At 37.4% G+C, this 22,211-nt stretch overlaps 1 protein-coding gene across 2 annotated transcripts in view; it reads left to right on the forward strand.

Annotated features, from left to right (window-relative positions):
• The first annotated feature begins 717 nt into the window (after nt 1-717).
• Nucleotides 718-22,211, forward strand: part of B3GALT1 (beta-1,3-galactosyltransferase 1) — a 110,038-nt gene continuing 88,544 nt past the window's right edge. Inside the window, exon 1 of one of the 2 annotated variants that reach the window (XM_054562305.1) lies at nt 718-898. The gene's annotated coding sequence lies outside the window, so the exon portion shown is untranslated. The remainder of the gene's footprint in view (nt 899-22,211) is intronic. The other variant, XM_054562306.1, reaches the window with a different exon arrangement.

Here is a 22,211-nt window from a genome sequence, read left to right on the forward strand (position 1 = left end):
TGGGAGAAAGGTCTGGGGTCAGAATTATTGGGCCAGGATCTAGGTGGGTATCGCCAGGTGTTGCCAGAGTAAGTGTTCCTTGGACAGCTCAGCATCTTCGAGCTTTGTGTTCTCATACTGCTTAATAATAAATGAGTAAAATCAATTCTGAAGAAATCTCTGCCACATGCATTTAGTAAGCGATTACTGTGTCCTGGACTCTGTGCTGAGTGTGCATGGAGAGTCAAGTGAAAGTAGTCAGAGCTCCGGAAGCTGGAGTCCAGAGGGCATGTGTAAGATGCCAGTGAGCCAGGCATAGCTAAGTTACGTGTGTTTCTGTGAGGCTGGCCAAGCTTCACCTTTTAAATGGTCATGACTAAGCCCCAAGAAGGTACTTGATTAATTGTAAAATCATGGTTCACAACCTTTTCATAGGCTGATCCTCTGTAACAAGTTGACCTTGAGGACACATGTCTTTATGTCTTTAAAGGACTGATGAGCAGAAAATAAGTAGGCTTTTTTTCAGGTAACATTCAGAGAACTTGTGAATTGTCATATCTTTTGCACCTTCGTGTTGTCCCATCCTCCTGCCCATCTGTTCCTTTCACTCAAGGTTCTGGAATCTTACGCCACAGACAGGATTTTCCCTTCCCAATATAGAACTGTGTACTTCACCTCATGGTCCAACTGTGTTCCTGAGAATAAATCACTGTCCTTGTATTTTTGTAAGAGACAACAAGCTTTCATTTTGTTGGCATACATGAGCCTCCGCTCATGCAACAGGCTACGTACTTGAATCCCTAGTAAGTGTCCGGAAGTTTCAGATTATAATGCCCTGAAAAATCAACTTTTAATCGATTATTGATAACAACTAGAGGCGCTCTGTGTCCAGATTAAAAGCAGCATAGCTTCTCCTGTGGTAAGTAACTCCTCTTCATTTGAAGTTTTAAAGTTGTGTTAAATATACCTTAAACCAACTTTCTTCAATAGCAGTGTCAGGATTGTGACATTTCATGCTAGTTTTACAGCTAAAAGGATTTTTAGTAATGTGTTGAAAAGCAATGTGAGTTCACTCTGAGTCTTTGATTATGTTTAATAGCTTTGCTGTCAGACAATGAGTCATGATCTTTCTCTTCCCCTTTACAGTTTGTGTTTACACCTTCTTGCATTTGGTAAAAGCAAGGTAACAGGCTCTGCCCATTGACAATGATGACTCCTTTATTTTCATCAGTGCAGAGGAAAAAATAAAATTTGGCACAATGGGGCATTAAACGCTTTGTTCAGCGATTTTAAATTTTAGTAGTTATATGTGTACCCTTATAGAATGACTGCTTTGTGAAACTAAATGTCAGCATATCTAGTCATTTTATTTATATGAAAAATGTTGCTTTCTTTCTATCACATTCAATTTAGCAGATAAGATTAAGAATTTTTTTTACTTTGTCTATTTGCAGTCCTTGGTGATATAACCATTTATAAACATGCCTTTGTATAATATTTCATTTAATGGGAGAAAATCAATTCTAATTCTTTCTTCAATCCAGTGGGTCTCAAATGTCTAGCCCCAGTAGGGTGTGGTCAGAGGAAATGAACTGCAAAGGACGTACCCAGTGAAGAGTGAGATTGATATTTCTGACTCTCTATTAAATGACAATAATTGTTAACAATTTATCTCCTTTGCCTCTCTCTGGGCTGCATTTTTAGAAATAATTCCTTCTACAAATTTTTGGGCTCAGCTTTGTGGGGTTTTTTTTCACTTACACTAATGTATTTAGGCAGATGTCACTAATTTTAAAAATAGGTTTTGTCCCTTTTGGTGAACATTATTTGGAGTTCAACAAAGTAGGTATCTTAGTACCTGGGTACTTGCCCTTCAGGTATGACTCTATTTAGGACACAGAGATGAAGTAATGGGTGAGTACAAGGTGGAGTTTGGCAAAATTTTTATATAACGGATCAGATGTAAATAGTTTTGGCTTTGTGAGCCATACAGTCTCTGTCACAACTACTCAGCTCAGCTGGTAGCACAAAACAGGCAAAGCAGCACATGAATAAGCAGTAATGCTGACTGTATTCTAATAAAACTTTATTGACAAAAACAGGAAGCAGGATAGATTTGGCCTATGTGCTATAGTTTGCTAATCCCTGGTATAAACCCTCTGGGGATCATATTTTCACACAGTACTAAAGAAGTCGTGACCGCATAATTTTTTTCACATGTCCATACAAAGTGGAGGGATTTTTTTTTAAACTGAAGTTATTTAAAATGTGTCCTAACATCAGCAAGTCCCTATTCAAGGTTTACAGGACCCTAGACAACAAGTGCTTGAGTAAAGGGCAAAAGAGAACTGAGCAAGACCTGAGCAGAGTGTACCAGACAGTTAGACCCATTTAGTATGTTTCCACAGGTATTACTAACGTGGGGTAAAATGCATTGAAATGGGAGTCGAGGAAAGAGCCTGGCTGTGGAAGAAGTTCAGACCATGAACCATTCTTGCCAGTATGTCCATCCAAATCAGAATCCATCCAAGGGCTCAAGGAACCAGGAATTATCAAGATAGTTTGTCTGTAGCCTAGTAAGCAGTTCAGAAAAGAGAGTCTATCCCAGTAGAAATGTTGGGCTGCTCAGTAGCCACCACTTTGGACGGGTAGAAGGTATCTGTGTTGGGGAAATGTTGGGGAAGCTGATGGAGGGGAAGGAGGTGGATGGAAAGAAGCAAGGAGTGGCTGATGAGACATTCAGAAAAATGGAAATTTGTGTTATTTAGCAGATAACTTGGACACCCAAGTTTTTCCCAACTACAGAGGCTGAAGAAGGGGATCATCAAGAACAGGAACTAGCAAATGACCATATGGGGGTTCTAGGCATTGTACTCACACACAACAAAAATTAACTGGAGTTATAAATGAACTCTTACTTTATAAAGTATCATTCATACCTCCTCAGTAAAATCAGATACTATGCTAACACTGCATTGTTCCTTGAGAGACGTAGCTACTGAAAGTCATATTGTCTACTCTTTTTTTGGTCACATAAAGTGCTTTTACATTGTAAAAAGATTTTAAAGATTCAATGAGAATTTATCTTGAAAATGGAAGCATTTTCAAGATGAAGAGTAGAAACAAAGAACAGCATAATAGGTATTATGTTCAGTAGACATTTCAAGTAGAGTTATTGTATTGAAGGAATTTTTCTAAATAAAGAGAACAATACTTTTAACCTTTATGTGTATATTTATATACTCATAAAACATTTTTACTTTTCATGAAAAGAATTTCAAAGTACTTACAAATGAAAGTAAAGAAGAATACTTAATATTAATTTTATAAAGGCAATGTAAAAGTAAAGCCTATTGCTTTTCTAGCCATGAGGAGACCCAGATTACTTTGTATACCATTTGTGTAGGTTTATTATACATTTTGCAAAAAGAACTACTCTATTTATTCTTTAATAAAGTGCAGGATTTGTGGTTGGTAGAGAATAATAGCCACCCTTTAACTTTATAATTAGTGGCCTCTGTGGGTAAGATTTGCCTGAGAGGAAAAATACATTCCAGGTCCAAGAAATTAACATCTCCTATGTGAAAAAATCTGTTAAAAGGAAAAGGAAAAAAAATCCCTTTAGATCAGATCCTCAGAGCCTCCTGGCTCTTTGGCAACACATTTGGGGACCTGTTCTTCGACTGACAGGAAAAGAGGAACTGAATTTGATGTAAACAGAATTGAGATACCTCCTAAGTGAGGCCGGAGAGACAAGACAGCTAAATGCAGCTCTGATTATACTCAGTTCCTTCAACTCCCAGGCTCCCAGGATGAACCTATGTATGAAAATTGGGGCTTGGGTACGAGCCATGTTAGAATATCTGCCTACCTGTAGGTCCGAGACTGATTCTGGAAAACAATCTTATGACAGCCCACCAGCATTGATGAAGGTCCCACTGCATGAAGAATATTGGAGAGAGGGGTCATTTCATGGAAACTGAGAACCCAAATCCAACTAATCACCTAAGTTTGAAACTTAAGAATGTGAGTAATACTCATTAAGTAAAGAAAATAAAATAGGAAAACCAAGGTAATAGCAAAGGCCACTAGAGGAAGCCTAGAGTAGAGAAATACCCAGAGTCCTGCCCCTGTGTGGAAATGGCTAGTAAGCCCTGGGTCCCTCATTATGTGATGGCTGTTGATCTAAAGTCATGCTAGACTGCAAATAGTCCCTAACCAGCAGGGGAAACCCAGCCAACTAACCTGCTGAGAAGTGAAACTTTGGGTCTGGCTCGGAGGTTCCTGGTCCTTAAGCCACTTGTTTAACCTCCAACTTTTCATGCAGACAGTTGAGTTCAGACACTAAAAAACATCCTGTGCAGGGTTTTTTTTTCCCACTTACAGGAGCTCTTATGTCCCCACTGAGCAGGTTACTATAGAGGTTCTGGAATACACTCTGTCCCCACAGTCTTCATATCCCTCCCTCTGCTCCTCCTGTGAAAATGTGGAAAAATTCACTTTCTCACAAGGTGGTTCGTCTTGATGCCAAATAACTCACTTAATATTGGTTTAATTGCAGTAAATTAGCTTTTCAATGATTTTGGAACAGTTATAACTCTATATTGCAGACCTTCATTTAGACATCCTCTCTACAGACCAACATGAAGCTCTCAGAGAAGATGAATTCCTTCAGTTGCTAGTATAAGGGAGAAAACCAACTAGAAGGCATTGACTTAGCCTCTCCATTCAATTTGCACTGTGATAAACTGGGATTTGCTAATTTTGTGGCTGCTTTACTCAATAATGGAAATAAAATGAACACTTCGGGACAAAGGCAGCAAAATATGGCTAATGAAGGAATGATTTGGTTTGAATGCCAATTGCTTAGAGGCAAGAGTTTTGTAAAAATCAAATAATAAATATTTATCATATTGGCAATGTAAATACAGTATTCTGTTATTGATCTTCTAAGGAAATCATATTTCAGATAGAAAAATGCCCGACATACTTAAGAATAGATTCTAGAGCAAGGATCTCTGTTGACTTGTTATCAAGTTCCTAACTCTCTTACATTACATTTTCAGAAGCATCCTGATACCTAGATTTATAACTTTTCCGGTTCCTCTGATTTCTAGGTTCTACAAGTTAACAGAATTGCGGAGTGAACGTTTCATGAGATAGAACACTTAGTAAAAGGCTGCAGTGCATTAGTTCCCTTAAGTCCACACTAGACTCGCATGGAGGGTTTATTTAAGGTAGATTCCCAGTGCACATCCTCCAAGTCGGAAGACCTGGGAGGGCCAAGGGATCAGCATTCATACTAAATACCCCACTTGTTTCTCTGCCTGGGGCCGTTGGTCATGAATTGAGAAAAAACTACAATAAATTACATCCTGCTTTTGAATTAGGTTTCACAGGACACATATAAGAAAGAGGACAGAAAGTTAAGTGTCTTAAAATAACTGAAGCAGAGATCAAGCTTCTAGTTCACAGTAAAGTCCCAAAAGGGAAGAAAGGATAAAAAGGAGCATATGTAGCCAGATCATTCACCTGGCTCCCCTTCTCCTGATCACAGCAAGTTCACATCTTATAAGAGAACAGGGCTTAATCCCCCACGGTTTCCAATGCACCCACTGAGTTCAATACTTCCTGTTTCTCAGGAATAAAAGCAGGTTTTAGTAAGCAACGCTGCAGTTATAAAAATGAGGCCTACTCAGTACCAAAAGAATGAAAGTAAAAGCATCAATCACAGATGTATTGTCTGTCCTACAAATTATTTAAAGCATCTGTGTCTCATACTTAAACTACAGTTCATCCAGATGTTTTCACTTTGTGTGCAGAGACATGCAATGCATTCAATACTTCTGTTTTGTGTTTCCATGCTTTGGACAGTGTCTGATGAGCATGTTGTAGGATGTAGGGTGAAGATACAGCCTGGAGCCATGCACAGAAAGTCCCCAATTTCAAACAAACTCTGTCCCAAATGTTGGTTTGTTACTTAGATATTCAACACTTAGAGTGTAGTTTCCTCTGGAAACCTTAACCAAACACTTTGGTTAATTGCTTAAGCCAGTACACAAAAGGCTCTTTAATTTATAACACAATTAAAGCAGAGTATGGGTTAAATTACCCGGCTGAGTTAGGGAAGTAGGTTGTCTCCATGAAGCCTTTTAGAAGAAGAAAAGGAGAGGAAGAATTTATTTTTCTCTGACCTGGATTAGAGGATGACAAAATTTTCTTCCTCCACCCCCATCTCTAGTCCAAACTCACATTCCTAAAGTTAGTCAATCTGAATGAACTAAATAAATGTAATAAAAAGAAATGTGGATAGATTTGATTAAGTGGATAAATGACCCATAATCCCCTCACTTGCCAGGGTATATTTATTGCCTTTTAAAGGAGGCTTTAAAAAATATCTAATTGTTGAAATGGCATGCAGTATAGCATAATGTTAGAACTACATGAACTTAAAAGAGACATATTTATATTAATTTGGAGAACCGAGTATTTTAAGCAGGCTGGACTTGTCTAGACATCCTTACCTAGTCTGTTCCCATGGATGGTTCTCACTGTTATGCCAACCATTTCTATTTCTCTACTTCCCAATACTCAGATTTTATAAAGGTTATACATTAAGCTTTGAAGCAGCCAATATGAAGACAATTAAGACACCAATGCTTGTGTGGTGGGCAAGGGTTGGGTATAGAGGCAAAGGGACAAGTATTTGAAGATATGATTCATTTCTGAGTTCTGCCAGAACAGAAAAGTGTGTCAGCTAATGCACACGAACGCCCATTCTGAGTATTTGTAAATGTACCTAGTGTTGATGGCAAATCATGTTAACACAAACTTGCACTTCTTAGTGATATGCCACAATCAATACTGTTCTCTTTTGATATTCATCTGTCATTAACTTCGGCAGGCTAAAACAGCAGACTGTCGTTACTCAGGAAATAGCAATGGAAATATGCATTGTTTTACTCGTGCACTAAACTAGTGAATAGCTAACTTTTGGGGGCAGAAGAAATCATTTCACATCATCGCTCTCTGATGATGTATTTCAACCAGAGAAACTTCGCAGAGATTAATAATAATAATATACTAGTAAAACTGCAGAATTCCAGAGGCAGAAAGAGAAAGAAACAGTGTAGATAGCCAAGAGACTCTTGGGGCTTGAATAGAAATCAGCCGGAAGGACCAGTCAATTTATTGCAGAAGCTGGACACCCATCTGTTTCACTCCATTCTCTTTCTAATGTTGGGAAGCCGTGTTTTAGAGCAGTAAATAGAGGAGCTTCTCAGATCCAAATGAATGGGTTCAAATGCATCTTGCTCCACTGATTGGCCATGATGTTCGGGGAAAGTTATTTTCTCAAGTATCCTTCTCTTTATCTGTATTATGGAACTAATAATAATGAGTATCATTACTACCTCAGCGGAAGTGGTAAAGGAGACATGCCTTCAAGGGGGCTGGCACCCTATAAGCATTCACAAAATGTAAACTATTATTAAGTTGAGCCATAATTTGCTTTCATGGCCACTCAGTGTAGTATAATGATGGGTTACGTGTAACAGCATCCAAGTCTACCCATTCCAACAAAATCATTACACCGTGGGTTAATTCCGCAATCCCTGGGACCCTAGGAGTCCGGGAGGGCAAGAGGCACTCTTTCTCAAAACTGCCCTTTAGTGACCTCAAGTTCCTGGCTATGTAGGTAGGTTGATTCCAGGCAGCAAAAGAATAAGCAGTTCCAGTTCCAGAAGGATGTGGCCATCTCCATCGTATTCACAGAACCGATCAAAGTCAGAAAAAGAGAGAAAGGCCCTTCTCTTTCTCAGACCTTGTACGTACAAAGGCCAGCCTCTGGTTGATTTCATTTGATGTCCAATTTACTTCGACTTCGTGAGCCAGGTCCAGCACTGGGACATCCAGGGTGAACATTATTAGGCCAGCGCACAATTCAGAATGTGTCATGAGTCCTCCCCAGGTGAAGGAGAGAAGCAAATTCCCTGGCTCGGGATTAAAGAAATTGTCACAGGTTTCCGCTTCATTATGCAGCGCTGTAACTCATCTGCTATTTGTCTCTCACTCTAATGAGCACCGAACTCACTCAAAATATACTAAGAGATAGTTTCTATTAAACATGATATTAAGAAAAAGGCTAGGTTCTCTTTTAGTACTGCAGGCAATTAATGAAATATAGGAATTCAAAGGGGAGCAGAATTATAATAAGTTTTGCTTTTTTAGTCTTTCCAGATTTCACCCTTCCCCCTCTTCTTCTTTTCCCTCTATTCCCAGCTCTGTCAAATAGGCCTGTAATGAGAACACGTAATGATATTCCAGGAGCCCCTTTTAGAGAACCCTCTGATATATATTCAGTATTCCAGCCCATCCAAGCATATTTAGTCTGGGATTATAATCACCTACGGACAACCCTGTCTGCCTCATTAAATCACAGTTCCCTAAAGATTGGGACCATGTGTTTTTATTGTTTGTTACCACCAATTTGCACCCCTTTTTATCTTGGCAATGGCTCTGAGACACTTGGAGATGGTCTCAGTAACGAGGATGCAAAGGAAGGATGCGAGCCCAGGGGGCAGGCTTCCTGGAGAACGGGCTCGCCACGGAGGGCGCTCCCGCAGCTCTGGCGGCCCCACAGTGAGTCCAGTCTCCTCGCTGACTTTGCTTCCTTTGCTTCTGCTCCCCACCACGGCTCTGCTCTCGGCCCACAGGCCAGCTGCTTCATGTCTTCTGTTGCTTCCTGACCCCTGTTTAGTGCATATTTTTCTGTGTGTCTCTTGGGATTAGTGCCATCTCTGTGAGTCTCACATTTAAACTCTCGGGGAGGGTATTTGATTAGTTTAATTATTACACAGTGCTCCCACATCGAGCTATCTCATAGGACAGAAGCTGGTCTACAGATGGCCCGGCTCAGGTCCCTAATCCAGGCAGCTGCAGTCCAGAGTAATTGTGCCACCTGCAACAAAACACGTCCACTTGGGCACAGTCCTCTTGTGGGTGCTTTGTACAGAGAGAAGCTTTGGGTGTGGGAGGTCCTCAGCCTTGCAGCACCTTTCCTACAGCTAAGAAAAAGAAGCCCATCAAAAATGTTCCCTTTGTATCTATATATACCACAGCTTTTGTATCCACTCATCTCTTGATGAGCCATTAAAACAAAATGAAATCTTACCATTTGCAACAGCATGAGTGGACCTAGAGGGTATTATGCTCAGTGAATTAAGTTAGTCAGAGAAATACAAATACCACAGGATTTCATTTTTATGTGGGATCTAAAGAACAGAATAAATGAACAAACAAAATTGAAACAGACTCAGACACGGACACAGAGAACAGACTACGGTTGCCAGAAGAGAGAGGAGTCGGGGGACTGGGCAAAAGAGGTGAAGGGACTAAGAAGGTACAAACTGGTAGTTACAGAATAGTCACAGGAATAAAATACAGCATTGGGAATATAGCCAATAATATTGTAATAACTATGTATGGTGCCAGGTAGGTACTAGAAGTATCAGGGGAAAAGCTTTGTAAAGTATACAGTCATCTAAACATTACACTGTACACCTGAAATCAATACAAAACAATACTGAAAGTAAACTAATCAAAAAATTAAAAAATAAATCAATTTTTAAAGTGTTTCCTGATTACCCAGTTGGCCCTGGGGGCTGAGCCTTTACCTTAGACATGGCAAATAACAGATTTTTTTTTTAAAGATGACCACAATCTGGAATACACCCACAAAATTTTAACACTATATAAGACACAAAGGAGAAAATGATTGACTAAAATGCTGTCCTCATTCTCCAGGTGCCCACGGACTAGCAACAACAAAGAGCAGCAGCGTATGACAATGGCTAAGAGTATGGGCTTTGGAAACCAGTTCAAATCACAGGCCTTCTACTTAGTAGCTGAGCAACTGTAACTTTCTTAGGATCCAGTTTCTTCAGTTTCCTCATTTGTAAGGTGCAGCTTTGTACCTGGAACATACAGAGAAGGAAGGATGCTCGGGAAATGAGCTCAGCAGCCACACAACCTGGTGCTCTTGGAGAACTGGAATATGGAGACAGTAATCTCTTACTTGCATGATGTTATAACATAAAAATGTGTACATATATCACCTGGCAGAGTGACTGGCACACAGAGACATCTTACTGAAGAATAGCCGTATTTTCTAATGTAACCTGAGTGTTAAAATGGAGGTATCCATGAAGTGCCATGGAGAGGAAGAAAGGAGAAAGTGGAAGTTAGAGAAGCCACTGCTGAGAAGCAGTTGGTAGAACAAGCCAGTAGCGAGCGGGTACGGCCACAGCTGAAAGCCCAGTGCACAGGGCTGCTATTCCCCACTGCGCCACCCTTAGGTGCAGCAGCTTCTCTCTCCATCGGTGGGGCAGTGAGAGGCAACATGCAGGGAAACTGAGGCCTGCCCGTGTGGCTGGGGGCAACTGCAGCCTCGCCTGTGCTGAGCTCCTCTGTTATCTTGCAAAGCGAACATTCTGTTATAATGGGAAAGCTCAGAATTTCTGCAGATTTGCATGAGCTTTGTGCTCTTCTAGGTCTATTAGGGTGTCATTATAGCTGAGACACCATTTTGAGGGCTTGTTTACTTAAGTCTAACTGCTCCTGGGGAAAGCATTGTATGAAAATTACATGACTGTGTCTGTGGATTCATTTAGCTCAAGATTTTCTATTATCATTGGAGTCTCAACCTGAGGCATGAGTTTGAAAATCTAATTAACAGCCAAGAGGATTGTTATAGGACTTGCAAGTTCATTTTAAGGATACAGCCATACTTAGTTTACTTCACATGAAAAATTTAACACAAAAGTAATAGCCACGAAGATTTGTTTATGCTATTTGATTGTTTTAGAACAGGGAAGGAAAATTTATACTTGTTTAAGTTTCTGATTAAAGTAAAAGATCCCCTTCCATAATAAATGAAAAGAACTAATTTTGACTAGAGGTCACAATATATAGTATTGCCTGGAATTATGATGATAGTGACATTTTTGTGAATTACTCAGAGGATAAGGACCTGGGAATGGCAAGCGAATTGTCCTGATGAACAAAGAATGACTGTCACAGCAGCCATTGTTCTCTAAAATAATCGGGCCAGCCTCCAACCTGCAACATGCTGAGCAAGGAGGTAATCAGGGACAGTGCCATACATTAAAATGACAGGGAGAACCTGCTAAAAATCAGGCCCATGACATCACAGTCACCCTCGTCTCGGAGATGAAATGAAATGCTAAACTGTTTTTCAGTTCTTATGATCTTCCTTTTAGACATAAGGAAACTGTCTACCATTACCAGATGATTTTATCTTAGAAATCTACTCACACATAGGCTGATCTAAAGAATAGTCGTTGGCATTTACATGCCTTGCTTCTCCAGTAGTTTTTTAAGCTACCTAATAAGTATAGCTCATTCCTGTTGTTATCTGTGCATTAGGATGTTTAATAAATACCATGTGATGATAATGTAACATTCTGCAGAAGTAATAAAAAGGGATAAAAATATCACCCATGTCTTTGGCATTCATGTTGCAGTGCTTATGACATTTTAACTATATATACCATTACATGCACTAGACTTAGGGCTTTGGGTGCAACAGGGCGTGCGGCAGGATGTTCTATAATTCTGCTGCATTTGACTATTGACTTTAAGCTCCCTGAGAACAGCCTCTCATGGTGGCATTGTTCCAAGGGTCTTGATAATGTTTGCAAATGAAAAAGTAATAGACATAGTGAAATAGTGCTCACCTAATGATAGTGTAGCCTGTTATCAGTACCCTCTTGTAATAACAAAAACAAATTCAAGTTTGAATTTTAGTAGCAGTTTTTTCTTCTGCGGCAAAAGAAAAGATTTTCAAATAATAATGCTGTATTTTTACAAAGCACCATTTCCCTCAGAACATTGCTGTTTTGCCATTATCAGATCTTCATTCATTGGAGAAATGGCATTTATATGGAAAAGGTACATTTGTAAAAGTTAGAAATATAGTCATAGGTTGGGCATGTGTTCCTAGGAAGAACACATTTCCAGGCAGTAGATTCACAGCAATTTTCTTTTCTCTCTGTATGTATATATTTATTTTACCCATTCTTATGATGCTATATGGTGATACTGTAGATCAAGGCATTTTTCCATTTATCTTCTGGCTCTTTAAGGGAAAGCTGAAGCCTGGGAAGAGGAGAGATATTCTTGAAAGAACTCTTACATGGTAACCCAAGGCAATGAACCCGTACTTCATAGATTCATAACTAACCATGGCAAGTGAAACCCTTGCTATTTTATAAGCATCTCTGAAAATAGAGATAAGACTGATTCTTCCCCACCCCTAACATCTCTACAGATCAAAAAGTCTGACTTCTACATATACATTCAACCAAATCATTTAATCTGCATATTTAAGAACACTGTCAGATCTCAGACTTCCACTTCTGTTAAATATCCAAGTTCTAAACAATCTACTGCTTGTTCATTGATGACACTCCCCACCACGATGCCTGCCACATAGAGGCACACAATCAATGTGAGCTGAATTGACCTGGAACACTGAGAAAGCAAGGAAATCTAGATTTACAGTGGAAAAGATCTAGATTCCAACTTCTCATTTTTTTCTTTACCAATTTAAAAAAATACATAGGGAAAAGTAAATAATATATATGCACTGTTTAATAAGTAATTAAAAACTAACACCCACTATATACCACCCAATAGTTTTCACACTCCTTTTTTTTAAATGGTTTTCTTTTATTCCCTACTGTTTCGAGCACAAAAGTGTTTCATAATGGAATGAAAATAAAATTTAAAACTATTTTATGTAAACCCATTAAAAACATCAAACTTACCAACACATGAAATTCAAATTACTGGACCAAGACTATGGCATTTCAAAAGAGAACTAGTCCTTCTACTCTGATTTCTTCGTCGTTGTAATGATCTTTTGAGAGAAAATGCACTGTCACTATGACAATGCTGAGAGTATAACTAAATTTCAATGACAAAGAAAATGGGTCTTCCTCTAGAGCAGGCCACCACTCCTGCCACTTGGGTCAACCAAATGCCATCGAAGTCTTAAGACATGTTTAAAGAAAGAAACTGCTTGATAAATACTGAAGAAGTCTAGACTGAAACAACCTAATGAACTGAAAGGGTAAATTTTAAGAAGACAGCTTTTTCTTGCTTAATGATTTATTTATGTGCTGATTAAGCTGATGCCTCTTTATACTTAAGAGCTTGGGATGTGCCCTGGCTCCTTTGTGAAGAACAAACTCCAATGACTTTTCTCTGAGAGAAATTTAGGTTGAACATTTTGTCGTGAAGGTTTTCAGAAATAGCTCAATTTAGCTAACTTAACGTTAAAAGAGTGAGAAAACCCGTAAGATCCCAAAGGCAGAATTCTTCAGTAAAAATAACCTTTCACCAAAAATGCTTGCTTTAGAGTATCAAAGAACTGCTAGAGTTGTGATTTTAAAACAATTTCTATCATTGCCCAGAAGGTGAATAAACCTGAGACTCGTCAGCCATGTAGTAAAATTACGTCTGTTCATAAAGTGAAATTTTTCTTCATAGAAAATACAAATTATATATTTGATAACTGATCTCTAGGTTTTATAATAATTAAGCCATATTTATGGTTAAAACAAGTCAAAACATTGAACATTTACCAACAACCTAGCTTGAGTACAGAATAATCCTAGGTATTCTAAAAATGTCATAGTGGATAACTATGCAGCCTCTTCTCGAAACATAAAATAAATGCTGAAAATATTCATGAAAGTGAAGCTCAGGGGAACTAATATTCTCTTTCAACTTTTAGTTGGCTTTTTCTATTAATAGTGATCAGAAGAGCATTTATTATAATGGAGAAGTTCCCTTTTTTTTAGGTTTGAGAGGTCCAAATAGCACAATAGCCTACACTACACACAAAGTTCCCCTTTCTTTCACAAAACTCCCCAGGTCTATTAAAGTTATTGAATTCCAAATAATCCTCATTTGATTACTAGCATTAGCCCCTATTATATTAATAAATTATCCTAAATAGATTGTAATTTTACAAAGTTAGCTCCCATTTTCCCTTTCAATTATATGATGTAGTTCATAGTTTTCACAAAATAGATTACTAATATAAGAGTACTAGGCTGCCGTTGCACAGCCCAGAAGGAGGTGTGCACTCAGGCACGGGGGTGTGCAGATGCTCGCTGAGGCCTGAAGACATGGCGGGGTTAGTACCTGAAATAGTCCTACCTTGCTACTGTTTTCTAAATGCCTACATTAGGTTGGTATAAATTTAAAAAAAAAGCATGCATTTTATGTATGCATCTTAAATACACTTTTATAAATATGTAACATAAACACATTTTCAGAGTTTAATGAGTTTTGTAATTCTTTTCCTAGATAAACACACTTTTTGAGAAAAAAAATAATTATTTCTTGATTTACTCCAAATTAGCTTAGGGCCCAAGACATAACAGAGCAAATAATGAATGCAAATTAAGAGTCTATCATATTGCATTCCTTCAGCCCTAGATTTATTAGAACATGAGTACATTAGAACAGAAAATACGTAATAGCTTCCTACATTGGATCGTGGCCCATGCTGGTAGACTGACTGCTTGGGCATGAACCAGGAAAGCGTTGGTAGTCCATGCTTTATAAAGGCCAGAAAAAGCAAGTTAGGGGTGTAGTTACATGGACTTCTTCTTTGGGAATTGCTGGCATCCCATGCCTTTGAGTGTGACCTGTCACCAGATAATGTTGAGGCAAGAACCTTGACCTACTTCAGAAAGTACTTCTCACTGGCATTTTGAAAGAAGCAGGGATCTTGTCAGTTCTGAAGTTACCGGACTTAATTAAATATCACCCTTTGAACATTGTGGCTGTGTGAAATGGCTAACTAAAAAGGAAAAAAAGGTAGCCAGGAGACCAAGCCTGGTATGAGGGCGAGTCCTGCCTGCAATTGGATTGCCACCTGGTTCATAATTCCTCACAGAAGTATTATGTGGCTGTGTATGATCACTGTTGTGTATCTGCATGTGGAAGGTGAACAGTTACCTTGAAAGGAAATGGGTGTTTAATGAGAACCTTCTCTCCGTTTCAAGTGGAGCTATGGCAAATTTGTGAGTGCACACGGAAGTTGGAGCCCTTAGGTGTAATCTCTGTCAAACTTACTTAGAACAAATGACATGTCGCTTGTGGGCAAACAGAAACAATCGATAAATCTTTTTGATCCAAGGTAATTCAGAATAGGTTTTATTTCTAAACAATTGGGTTTATAACCAGAATTTGCCTGTTGGCCAAATGAATCTTATTTCTTTGTTATTTGGCTTGCTTCTGTTATCTCAAATAAAAAATATTATTTGTATAAGAACAAGTACTATTTTTATGACAATGTAACAGAATACCAAATTTGACTTGATAATACATACACTTAAAAATGATGTAAACCCTAAGTTTAAACTCAGTTAATACCTCTTTCATTCATTTGTCATTTCAATGTCTTTTCTTCATTGAATAAAGATAGAACTAGTAAATAGTGGGAATTGACTCTGTAAAGTGTATAGTTTACACCTACTTGATACCTTCCTTCTGCTCTAGCGAAAGCTCTTCCAGAAACATGTAAACTCTACAGCCATGCACTAACACATTACTTGAGAAGTGAATGACATCTTTAAGACCAAATGATAGCACACTTCCTTTACCTATCTGCCAGCTATTTTGCTTGCCTCTCTGCAGCGGGGTGAGGAGGGGTTACCAATAGCATTCTCCTTAACAGTCCATGGTGTTTTAAATGACCTTCACTCCCCGCCCCCAACAGACTCAGACACACACATACACACACACACACACACATACAAACACACACACACACACGGGCTAGATGCAAAGTGATTTGATTCCTTTAGGCTACTGATATTCAAAGATCTTTCTGCCTGCAAACCTATCACTGAGAAATCAAATTTGGAACAGTGTCGAAGAAGAGATTTGTGATTGGCAGTGGCTTATTTAAAATCAATGATGTGAACACTTCAATAGTATATGAGTCTCCGAGCATTATTTTCTTTGTTACTGCTAGGCAATGAGGTAAAAACTCAGGGAAATAAACTTTCCTACAGAAGCCTCAGCCATGTAGCAAAATTACATATATACGTTAACTTGCCAGGTTGTGGAGAAAAGGGAGCACTTTAAACTTGGCCTTAATTAAATAAATTTTATTATAAAGCACCTTCTCCAAAGAAGAATTGTAGAAGGAAAAAGTTTATAAATCTTTATCCTTCTAGTTAGGAAGGCATTTGTTAAATATGTGAAGAAATTTTTAAACACCGAAAGTCTTATATTCACTCAATGTCTCCCTGCAGAGAACATTTTTCTCTACTCCAAACAGTAGGACTAGGATTATTTACATCTGGCTGGAGTTCTTTTTTTTTTTTTCCTTAAAGAAAAAAAAAGTCATCGTGGTTTGAGAAATGGCAGGCAAAAAGACCTCCCCACTCAGTGTTCATGGCATTGCGCCCTGATGAAGGCCTGTTAATTTGTGTGACATCCCCACTCTAGTGAGAGGTTATGGAGTGAAAATGCAATTACAAATTCCACTCATAGTAGAGGCAATTATTTTGATGACAGGAACACACTTATTCTGAAAGATATCAGAATATAAATTAAAATGTTAGATACTTAAACTGACACCTGGAAAAACAAAGATTATTCCCGGTGTGTAAAATGACATTTGCCTAGGACAACTTCATAACATGCATCTTTTTCTTGGTGGTGTCCCCAGCAATTCACTGAGACACCTAAAACTTCCCTACTTTTTAAAAATACACTTAAGATTTCCTAAAGTATATGAGAGACATTTGGAAATCACAAGATTTGACTGTGCTTGATATCAATTGTGGGATGATACTAACAATAGTCAAGGTGTCTTTGGATCTGATTTGCTTTTACTAATGCCTTGATCGTAAATTAGAATCTTGTTACCTTTGCTACTTCACTGAGGAAATTATTGCTTAACAATACCCTGGTCCTCTTAGAAAGGTGATATGCTTTTTTCAGAATTGCCTAATTTTCTCACCTTTCAAGGATTAACTAATATAAGAATTTTCTTCTATTATACCTATCTCTAAAGAGCTAGGTGGCAGTAGGGAGAAAAACAGATTTGAAATTGTACTGAATTAGTTGGACCCTCCCAGGGATACCTTGTGCCCATGGACAGGCAGTGCAGCAGCTCGGAAGATCCTGGGCCAGCCCCGTTAGCGCAGAGGAGCCTCTGAACTCTGAGGCGTGTAGCTGTCACTTCAGCCTGCACACACCCTGAAGAAAGCAAGGTGTGGTGCGCGACAAGAAATGAGACCAGAGCCAATCTCAGCTCCTCCAGGTGCCTTTTCTCTCCTCCAAGGCCAGGGAAGAAGAGAGTCTTGCTGAATTTCCTACCTCTCGGTACCTTATGTTTTTGTTCTTTTGAATTTTCACTTTCGTCTTTTAAAAACTTATGTACAATATGACTCACTTTCTAGTGTATATTTCTTTTTTTGTTTGTTTTTGCTTTTGTTTTAAAATAAAATTTATTCTTGTTAGTGCATAATTCTATAATTTTTGACAAACATATGCAGCCTAGTAACCAACATGACAAACAAGAGTAAAGCAGTTTTAATACCTCAAAACATTTTCCATCTCTCTTTGTTTTCAGCCCCTTCTCCAAACCCCAGCCCTGGTAACCACTCATCTATTTTCTACCCTATAATTTTGTCTTTTCTACAGTGTAATATAAATAAAATTATACAATATTTAGTCTTTTGAGTCAGCCTTCCTTCACTCAGCATAACTCACTTGAGACCCATCTAAGTTGTGTGTATAACAAGAGTTTACTCTTTTTTTCCAGTGTAACAATGCACTTTTTTTTTATTCCTTTTCCCCCTTGAAGGGCATTTAGGGTTTTCCAGACTTATTGCATTAGAAAAAACAAGGCTGTAAACATTCAAGCACCGGTTTATTGTGTAAACATGTTTTTTCTTCTTTCTTTTGGGTAAATAAGAATTGCTGCTGTCTTGTTTTATTTAAAAATGTTCTGAAGAAATGCAGAATTTCTTTTTCTTTCTCTCTTTCTCTTTCTTTTTCTTTCTTTCTTTCTTCTTCCTCTTTCTTTCCTTCCTTTCTTTCTAGTAACGCAAATGGTATTTATTACTTATAATAAAAATTAAGTGACAGTGTGTTATAATTGTAAAAGAATCTCACATAGGTTGAACAAAAGTGAAGATGCATATTGGATGATTTCACATGTATCATTTGGATAGCCAAGACGTTAGAATGTAAGATGCATATACAGAAACTAATAGTGATAGTTAACACTTATTTGGCATTTAATTTGTGCCACGTTGTTGTCCCACATATGAGCTTTACCAACCTAAGCAGTAGTAAACATTATTATTACCACATTACAGGTGACAAAACTTGTCCAAGATTACAACTATTGAGTGACAGAACTGAGATTCAATCCCAGGAAGTCTAAATTGGTGTTCCATGAATATCAAGGGGAACAAAGCAATATCTCTAATATATGATTTCTTAATTTACATAATATCTTATATATGATCTATTAACATATGAAATATCAAAAGCAAACATTTGATTATTTTATCTCTATCATTAAAAGAATTACTCTTGTTTATTCTATTACAGTGGTCCCAAATTTCCTCCCTTTGCCCTCCTTCATCCTGCCCCGCTCCCCATTCCCTCAGTCCATCCTCACCCTATTATCCATGTGCCTGGGTCATTCATACCTGTTCTTTGACTACTCCTTTTCTCTTCTTTCCACCATTCCCTCCCACCGCCTTTCCTCTAGCAGTTGTCAGTCTGTTCCCTTTCCATGTCTCAGGTTATGCTTTGATCAGTAGTTAATTTTGTTCATTAGATTCCTCTTATAAGTGATATCATGTGGTATTTGTCTTTCACCTACTAGCTTATCACTTAGCAGAATAGGCTCCAGTTTCATCCATGCTGTCGCAAAAGGTAGGAAGTCCTTCCTCTTTCTTTCATCTGCATAGTATTCCATTGTGTAAATGACACACAGTCTGTTAATCCATTCATTTACTGATAGATACTTAGGCTGTTTCTAACACTTGGCTATTGTAAATAGCGCTGCTATAAACATTGGGGTGCATAAGTTCTTTTGAATTAGTCATTCAGGATTGTTAGGGTGTTTCCTACAGTGGAACCTCTGGGTCATAGGCAGTTCCATTTTTAATTTTTTGAAGAAATTCCATACTGTTTTCCACAGTGGCTGCACCAGCCTGCATTCCCACCGACTGTGCAGTAAGGTTTCCTTTTCTCAGCATCCTTGCCTGCACTTGTTGTTTGTTGATTTATTAATGATAGCCATTCTGATAGGTGTGAGGTGATATCACATTGTGGTTTTAATTTGCATCTCTCAGATGGCTGGTGATGTTGAGCATTTTTTCATATGTCTATGGACCATCTGTATATCCTTCTTGGAGAGGTGTCTATTCAGGTCCAGTGCCCATTTTTGATTGGATTGTTTGTCTTCCTGGTGTTGAGTCATGTGAGTTCTTTTATATTTTGGAGATTAAACCCTTGTCCAATGTATCATTGGCAAATATATTCTCATATACAGTCAGTTCCCTTTTCTTCTTGATGATGATATCTTTAGTCCTGCAGAAGGTTTTTAGTTTGATGTAGCTCCAGTTGTTTTTCTTTTATCTCCCTTGCCCTAGGAGATATATTGGCAAAAATATTGCTATGTAGGATATTTGAAATATTACTGCCTATGTTTTCCTCTAGGATTTTTATGGTATCATGATGTATATTTAAGTCTTTTATCCATTTTGAGTTTATTCTGGTGTATGGTGTTAAGTTGTTGGTCTAGTCTCTTTTCTTTTTTTTTTTTTTTTTTTTTTTTGCATTTACAATTCCAGTTCTCCCATCACCATTTATTAGAAGAGGCTATTTTTACTCCATTGTGTGTTTGTACCCCCTTGGTCAAATATTAACCAGAGAGATATGGGTTTATTTCTGAGTTATTTATCATGTTCTATTAACCTATGTGTCTGGTTTTTATGCCAATACCAGACAGTCTTTGTTATAATAGACTTTTAGTACAGTTTGATATCAGACATTGTAATCTCTCCAACTTTATTCTTCTTTCTCAGATTGCTCAGGCCACTCAGGGCCTTTTTTGATTACCTATAAATTTTTGAAATATTTGTTATATTCCTGTGAAATATGCCATTGGTATTTTAATAAGAATTGCATTGAATCTATAAATTTCTTTGGGTAGTATGGACATTTTAATTATGTGAATTCTTCCAACCCATGAACAGGGTATATGTTCCCATTTATTTGTCTCTTCCTTAATTTCTTTAGTATTCTACAGTTTTCTGAGTACAAGTCTTTTTACTCCTTGGTTCAGTATCTTCTTATGTACTTTATTATTTTTGTTGTTGTTGCTATAGTAAATGGTATTTTTTTTTCTTGGTTTCTCTTTCTGGTAGTTCATTGTTAATGTACAAAAAATGCCATTGATTTCCAAACACTGACTTCAGTTACCTTGCCAAATTCAGTTATTAGGTCAAGTAGTTTTTTAGTGGAGCATATAGGGTTTTCCATGTAGAATACCCTGCCATCCACAAATAATGACAGTGTTACTTCCTCTTTTCCAGTTTAGACACCTTTTATTTCTTGTCTGATCTCTGTGGCTAGAACTTCCATTACTATGTTGAATAAAAGTCATAAGAGTGAATAATATTGTCTTGTTCCTGATCTTAAGTGGAACACTTTTAGTTTTTGCCCATTGAATATGATGTTGGCTATAGGTTTTTTATATATAGCCTTATTATGCTGAGGTATTTTTTTTTATTTTCACTTTTCTGAGTGTTTTTATCATAAAATGCTCAATTTTATCAAATGGTTTTTCTGCATCTATTGATATGATCATGAGATTTTTGTCTTTCATTTTCTTTATGTGATGTATCACTTTTTTTGACTTGTGAATATTGCACCATACTTGCATCCCTGGAATAAATTCCACTTGATCATGGTGTATAATCTTTTTAATGTATTGTTGATTCCTGTTTGCTAGTATTTCACTGAGGATTTTCTCATCTATGTTCATCAGAGATATTGGCCTGTAATTTTCTTTCTTTGTTGTATTTTTACCTGGTTTTGGGATTAGGATAAACTGGCCTCATAAAAAGAGTTTGGGAGTCTTCCTTCTTCCTGAGTTTTTTGGAATAGTTTGTTAAGATGAGTGTTAGTTCTTCTTTGTATGTTTGGTAAAATTCGCTTGTGAAGCCATCTGGTCTAGGGCTTTTGTGTGTTGATATTTTTTTGATTACTGCTTCAATTTTGCTAGTTATAATCAATTTATTCAGGTTTTCTGCTTCTTCCTGATCCAGTTTTGAAAGATTGTATATGATTTATAGAAATTTACCCATTTCACCCAGGTTGTCCAATTTCTTGACATATAGTTGTTCATAGTAATTTTTTTTATAATCCTTTGTATTTTTGTGGTGTCAGTTGTTATCTCTCCTCTTTCATTTCTGATTTTTATCTATTTGGGTCCTCTTTATTTTTTTCTTGACAAATCTAGTTAACTGTCAATTTTTTTAATCTTTTCAGAGAACCATCTACTGATTAATTGACTCTTTTGTTTTTTTATTTGTTTGTTTGTTTGTTTTTGCCTTTATGTCATTTAGTTCTGCTCTGACCTTATTTCCTTCTTGCTCTGGGCTTTGTTTGTTGTTCCTCTAGTTCTTTTAGATGTAGGGTTAGGTTGTTTATCTGAGAATTTTTTATCTTCATTAGATAGATCTGTATTGTTAAGAACTTTCATCTCAGTTATACCTTTGCTCTGTCCCATAGGTTATGGATTGTTGTGTGTTCATTTTCATTTATTTTTATATACTTTTTTATTTCTTCCTTGATCTCATTATTAACCCACTCATTATTTTATAACATGTTATTCAACCAGCATGTACTTGAATGTTTTAGAGTTTTGTTTTGTTTTGTTTTGTTTTGAGGTTTGTTTCTAGTTCCAAGCCATTGTGATCCAAGAAGGTGCTTAATATGATTTCAATTTTCTTGAATTTATTGATGCTTGTTTTGTGGTCTATTTTTGAGAATGATCCATGTACATTTAAGAAGAATGTGTATTTTACTTCTTTGGAGAAATGTCCTATAAATATTAAGTAAGTCCATTTGATCTTGAGTATCATTCAATT

The sequence above is a fragment of the Pteronotus mesoamericanus genome, unplaced genomic scaffold (assembly GCF_021234165.1).
Source record: "Pteronotus mesoamericanus isolate MK-2021 breed Mesoamerican mustached bat unplaced genomic scaffold, CSHL_Meso_final scaffold_651, whole genome shotgun sequence".
NCBI classification, from domain to species: Eukaryota; Metazoa; Chordata; class Mammalia; order Chiroptera; family Mormoopidae; genus Pteronotus; species Pteronotus mesoamericanus.